The sequence below is a fragment of the Austrofundulus limnaeus genome, unplaced genomic scaffold (genome assembly GCF_001266775.1).
Source record: "Austrofundulus limnaeus strain Quisiro unplaced genomic scaffold, Austrofundulus_limnaeus-1.0 Scaffold194, whole genome shotgun sequence".
NCBI classification, from domain to species: Eukaryota; Metazoa; Chordata; class Actinopteri; order Cyprinodontiformes; family Rivulidae; genus Austrofundulus; species Austrofundulus limnaeus.
The window spans coordinates 309,086-315,797 of record NW_013952596.1 but is presented as its reverse complement, the minus strand read 5'-3'; the positions used below and the strand labels follow the sequence as shown (position 1 = coordinate 315,797).

Here is a 6,712-nt window from a genome sequence, read left to right as displayed (position 1 = left end):
CACACACACACACACACACACACACACACACACACACACACACACACACACACACACACACACACACACTAATGAGACTGCAGCAGCACTTACAGTTTATCTCACACTGTCCACACTTACTCTCTTGTGTATTTATCTGATCATTTTTCTCTCTCACCATTTTTTTCTACAAACTTGTCAGACTGCACAGTGTAGAGAAGCAGCTGATATTTTATCCATTACTTTTAAGCCATCCCAACAATTTTTCCCTTTTCATGTCGCATGCCAAGTCTCTGCAGATACAGCCCACCAAGAACTCTGCTGTAATGGAGCCATAMGATACTGGCATATTAAATAAAAGTAGACATATATTGCTTTTGAATCATCCACTTGGGGTCTATRTAAAGTGGAACTGCAAYGCTKTTGWCTTAATTCCTCCTTACTGTAACTCCACAAGCCCCACCCCTTTTCTGGGGTGTGTCTCATATCAACTCAATTTGATGCTGTCTCTTTAARTCCAAACAACAGCCTTACACGTTGAAGCCAGAGGAGAGTTAAGAMRACCAAATTGTAGTTGGTAAGTCYAGACCTTACTWAGTAGTTTCATYGCAAATAATTTGACGTAATAGTTCAGAAAACGTCAGAGAAAATAAAGTACAAGTATACAAGAAAAGGAATTTAAAAAAGTGAATTTTGCATTATTCGCAAAAAAATCGCAAACATCTTGCAAACATCACCTTGAAAAGGGCAGAAATTTTAAAGAAACTGAAACCACTAAAAGAAGAAGTTTTTGAAAGGGCTGACGACATAACCATCTAAAAATATGTTCTTAATTTCAGATAAAGTTAATTTCCTTCCAAGTGTCCTGTTTAATAAGACAGCAGTTTTCTAAAACATCCCACCAAACTTTTAACCTGAAAGTTATTGAGTGTTTCAGCAGCCTTGCAAAGATTTACAAACTAAAAGATCCAGTTTGGATATTCTTATTACCATGCACCATAAAAACGTTATAATTTTTTTTGTCTGAAGCGTTAGCAAAGTATTTCATGAACCAAGGGACATATTTTATTAAAACTTTCTGAAATAAATCCTTGGATGTGCATCTACAGCTCATTATTTTTCAAGTCAAACCCATTCAAAATGGCTGCCACAGTTAATCAACCTTAACAGAAAAACAGCTAACGCAGTAGCTGAGAGTCATCCTCAACTCACACACAGAGTTCAAACTGCAAGACCTGTTTTAAAGTGCCTGTGACATAAATGTTTGTTACAAACATGAATGCATTTTTCAAAGATAATATTAATAACATCTTGTAAAACAAATTTCACGCCACTGAGAAGAACAGTTGTTGAGATATTTGCATGTGAAGAAACAGGAAGTGATGTCAAAGGGGAATGTCAGCATGTAAACAGAGCATCGCTACAATAACTAACAACACAGACGTTAGAGAGAATCTGATGCTTCTTTGGATTATTTTCAATCAGAAAAATGAAGAGTCAGAGTTTAAATAATTTTGTTTCAATGAACCAGAGGGTTCAGTTTTTTAAAAAGAATTCCCCTTTGGGGTCACTTCCTGTTTTACTTTGGCCGAACTAAGTGCAAAAGATAATATGTCAGTTATGTGACAAAATGGGTAAAATCACAAATATCAAGTCAAGTTTCTTAAACCTAAAGACGTTTTCTTTGACCTTTTTTATTTGAAGGATTTGCAAGTCACCTTTGACATCACTTCCTGTTACTTCACATACAAATATCTCAACAAACGTTCATCTCAGCGGTGTGAATTTTGTTTGGCAATAAGTTATTAATGTTATTTTTCCAAAAATGTTTTCAAGTTTATTACAGAAATTTGATGTGACAGGCACTTTAAATCTGTGTCATGAAAGGTGGTGGGGAAAATGCATTCCTTTAAGAAATGCTAAGTCTTTATTATARAGAAGAACTCAAACATCCTTCATCTGATTTATTCTCTGTAGTTACATATAAAATGTCAACTACTTTAAAACTGGAGAATTTTTTTTTGTGATTAAACACTCATTACTTGCCACCTTTGTCCGACACTGCAAACACTCGCAGAGACACTCAGAGCAGGGAAATGGGATTACAGAGTGTCTGCAGGTTCTGACAGGGACTCTGTGCGTCACTCCTGCTGAGCCAGATTAGACTGAGCTTCACTTCAACCTTCAACACGTCTGTTCAGGATAAACCATCACACACTGCACTTCGTCTCAGTCGCACTCTTATCCCACACGCTCTAATCTTGTTGTGTCCAAACCTCAGGAGCAAACAAAGGTGCTTCCTAATAATATTTGTAAAGACATGCTCACACACCTGCTCTGTGCCCTGCCGGCCGGGGCTCCTCTGAGGCAGCGCTTACGCCCCGCTCTCCGTTTGTCCATCATCCCGCTGAAAACGAGCCGGATAACAGATCCCCATCTCCTGCTGACACACACAACATCACAGCAAAGTGTGAGTGCTGCTCTTAGTGGCTTTAATGCACCATGCTTTGCTACTGAAACAGAGTGAAAACAGGATGAAAGCTTCCCCTCACACCACATAATGAAGATCTGTAATTTTCACAGACAGGAAGGAGGAAGACAGTGAGAGAAAAGACAAGGTGATGAAGAAAGAGGTGCTCGAGAGGAGGAGGAAAAAGTTTTTCTTTTTTTTTCTGGAAAGTTGAACAGATGTTAGGAGAGCGGAGGCCGGACAGCAGGGGGATGAATGGAGGAGATGTGGAGCTCCACAGCAGCAGGATGGGCCTGTCAGCCCGGGCTGCAGGTGCTGATTGTGAAGTCCCACTTCCTCCAGCTCTGCTCCAAACATCATCCATTTTTAATGAGGCCCTTCCTGAGAAGAGACGGAGAGAGCTCCTCCCTCACATCTCTCATCAGTACTTTTATTTAGGAATTCTGCTTCTTCTAACAAGAGAAATCGTGACTTTCTTTAGGGTTTAAAGCTGCAACATCTTACTTTGTTTCTTAAAACACACAGTTGAGCAAAATCAGTCCTGTTTTTAAAGTTTCTTCTCTTTTTTTGATGTTTTATGTGACTGAACGTTTGATTGTCGGAGAGTGTTTCTATTGTCTGAGTTAACGGTCGGAGCTCGTATGTGTGCTCGCCTGTTAGTCAGAGTGCCGTCTGCATCAATAATGTATGCAGATAATGCAGCCGTTTCACTCCCCCAACAGCTAACAGGCGTACCGGCACACACGGAGCAAAACACACACATACACACACGGAGCAAAACATACACATACACACACGGAGGGGCCAGGGAAGAGAAGAGGGAGGACAAAACACAAAGCTGCAAGGAACAGAAAGATATTTTACTCTGATCGATACAAACCAAAAGGTTTAAACTTTAACTTTTTATATGGCTACTGTTCAGAAAACATGCTCTGATTGAACTGCAGTGTTTTATGTCTCAAAGTTGTAAAAAAAACTTGACTGTTCTGGTTTTGTTGCCTTATTTTGCATGAGGGTCAGTTTCAACCCCTCTTCATCCAGAAATCTAATCGAGGGAAGAGGCCGGAGGCTTGGACACAGTTTTTGTTAAAATACCAATAATTTAAAATAATATGCATTTTTTTTATTATGAGCTGAAATTCATGACACTAAGAAGTCAGAAACAAAGAATAAAACATAAACAGCTTCAACGGCAAAGACATTGCTCAGGACTGATGTGAGTTTTCTCCTAACAACCCTCATTTCTAAAGAACCTTCATAAAACCTTTTACTTGTTTTATGGTTTTGACTTAATTAGCTAAAGTTGGTGAGCAGTTRTATATYTCTCCCCTTAKCAATAAGTAGTATACTTGAAGTTCATTTTAATAAGTATGCTTGAATATAAGTTTAAGTATATCAAGTACCATGTACTTGTAGTGTACTAGAAATTATACTGATTATACTTGCTCAAACTAAACTGAGACTTTTTTTGTTTATAAAAAGTATACTTTACGTATACTGTTATAATGACTTTTTAAATTTAGAAACTTACCAAAAAGAAGAATTCTTTAGGTATGTCATTATGTATACTTAAGTGTATAAAAGTGTATTTCCCTAAATGTACTTTTATTTACCATGTACACTGATATACTAGCAGTTTACTAACAAGTATTCTTCTAGGACTAAATCTGCCTCAATAAGTTTATGAACGTATGCTCAGAAGTATACTGAAAGTATTCTTCTAAGTATACTTTTAGTTTAATCTTGAAATATACTACAAGTAAACCAGTCCGTGTGAAAATGTATTTTCAGTGTTCTACTACAAACCAAGTGTAGTGTAAGATAAATTTGGTTAGGTGTATCTTAAATAAGTACATAAAAAGTAAACTGGAGGTATACTCTTTTATTTTTAGTTTAAAATTAGTATACCTAAAGGATATTTGCATATACTACTTTTTGCTAAGGGTTGTTGATCCAGTAATCAGTTCTTATTTATCCCATATCAGTAAAGTCCAAGTCATGCTTTCCTTCTTCTCTGTTAATTGTAGTTTAACTCTCTGACACGTGCATAATTAGATCARATCGTTTAGGTCAGCTGCAGTAATGAGAACATCGTTTATTTTACAGCACCCCATATATTCCCAGATAACTGTTCATGATTCAGTATTCAGAAAATAAAAATAAAAAGGTCAGTTTGTAAGAGTCTGTTTTTTTCTTGCACACATGTTGAACAAAGTTATTTAAAAGCATCATTTTTAATTGTCTTTATCCTCAGTGCCAACACGAACATGTGGAAGAGTTGTTTACGGTTCGGCTTGAATCCTGACTGACAGCGAGTGCAGGACTGATGGTGAAAACTCAGAGATGTTGGTTTTTATTGTGGAGGGTCAGAGGTGAGCTGGGCTGTTTCCCAGCTGACACCGAGTGATGGACGTGGCACGACTTCCAAACAGCTCCGGTTCACAGAAAAACCACGCAGTTCACACAACACAAGCATTTTCAAGGAAAAACTGGAGCTTAAGGAGGAGGGAAGCAGTTTAATAACTAATTATGTCATTTTTAAAAGTAAATTAAGGACTCTGCTACAGGCAGGATTTACAAAATTACATAAAATTTCCAAGGATGACAATTAAGATGCTGTAAAACCCACAGGAGGAGAAATAAAGCAACAAGAATCCACTCAGACCAACACAGCAGAAAATATAATAAAAACAACTTAAACACATCATGAGCTCCTCTTCTGGTATTTCACATTATACTGTATTATCATATTTATTAGTTAAATAAATTAAGTTAATTCCACTAAACAGATAATGTAACCTCTTCTTATCTGAACTTATTTTAACTGAGAACAAAGAAAATGTCTTGAAATATTTTTAAATTATAATAATAATAATAAAAAAAACAGAAACAGAGCTGAGAAGCAAAGATGAAAATTCAACCTCGACTAATAAAACTGTCCAATCTGGATGAAATAAAGACATCAAATCATTTTCTCAAATTAGTAAATGGAGAGGAAGAAAAAGCCGAACCGAGAAACTGACAATAAAATTTATTTATCCATTAAATGTGTCAAAGTCAGCTCAGAGAAGCAAACAGAAAAACAGAAACTACAGCAGAAGAAAAGGAAATTCAAGCATCACAAAGGAGGACTTTCAAAATAAACTTGACTAAATGAATATAAAATACATCTTTGATTATTTTGCTCAGTTACTTGTGAAAAAGGCTAAAATAATAAAATTCCAGGATGAAGCTTTTAACTTTTAAAGGGTTTTATAAATAGATTGGATTAAGCAGTTTTCACATCATTATGACTGATTTTACTCCTGCATGTGTTCAGCTCCAGCATCAGAGAACATCTYCATCTGATGACTGATGTGGAGCACTCCACTTCCTGACAACTTCCGGTGTTTTCCACAGAATCTATCCTAACAGCCCCTCTTCCTCTCTCATCTTCATCACAGAGACTCAATAAACAGTGTGTCCCTTCTGTTATTTATCTTTTATTGTTTTTTCTTCCTATCATGTTTGAAACAAATTAAAGCTGAATTAAAACCATCAGACTTTATGAATGACATGACAGCTGCATTCATAAATTAAACCCAAATTAACTCATAAATTCACATCAATTAGGCAAATAAACCTGGAAACAACGATTAATTGGTTTATTTGTTGTGTTATAAGTGAAATAAAAGCTGCTGAATAAATTAAATGACTCAATTKAACCAATAAAAACCCTGTCCTGTAAAAACAACCCGATGTTTGCTCACAGAGACGAACTGAACCGAGCAGAACCGAAGAGAATTTACTGCTGAATCTATTTTTAGCACTTTGTGTCTGCCTCTTATTGAGTTGGCTTCAACAGAAACCATCTTACCGAGAAGCGGGTCTCTGCGCTGCAATCCGCTCCTGGGCTCGGGGCGGACCGTCCGGACCGAACCGAGCCGAGCCGAACCTCACAGAACTTGGTGGAAGAACCAGCCGCGCCTTCCTCGGAGAAGAAGTCAGGTAATCCTCATCATCACCTGGGGATCTGTGAGCGCGAGGCGAGAGACCTCCTCGACGGAAACCAGAAGGTGCGTGTGATGGTCCCGGGGCAGGTGAGCGCGCGCAGGACGGGTGTGTGGGGCGCACGCGCCTTAAGCATTGGTAATCTTCTCAAGCAGCAACCCGTCCCCTCTGTGTGTGTGTGTGTGTGTGTGTGTGTGTGTGTGTGTGTGTGCTGCTCTCTCACACACGCACACTCACGCACACGCGCTTCACTGCTTGACACAGAGAAAACAG

General features: G+C 37.9%; 1 protein-coding gene across 3 annotated transcripts in view; it reads right to left on the bottom strand.

Moving 5' to 3' along the window:
• The window catches only part of frmpd1a (FERM and PDZ domain containing 1a), a 30,440-nt gene extending 23,789 nt beyond the window's left edge, over window positions 1-6,651 (bottom strand). For 2 of the 3 annotated variants that reach the window (XM_014018474.1, XM_014018473.1), the window contains exons 1-2: window positions 6,306-6,651; window positions 2,312-2,422 (exon numbers count right to left, since the gene is read on the bottom strand). The gene's annotated coding sequence lies outside the window, so the exon portion shown is untranslated. The remainder of the gene's footprint in view (window positions 1-2,311; window positions 2,423-6,305) is intronic. The other variant, XM_014018475.1, reaches the window with a different exon arrangement.
• Between the last annotated feature and the right edge of the window lie 61 nt (window positions 6,652-6,712).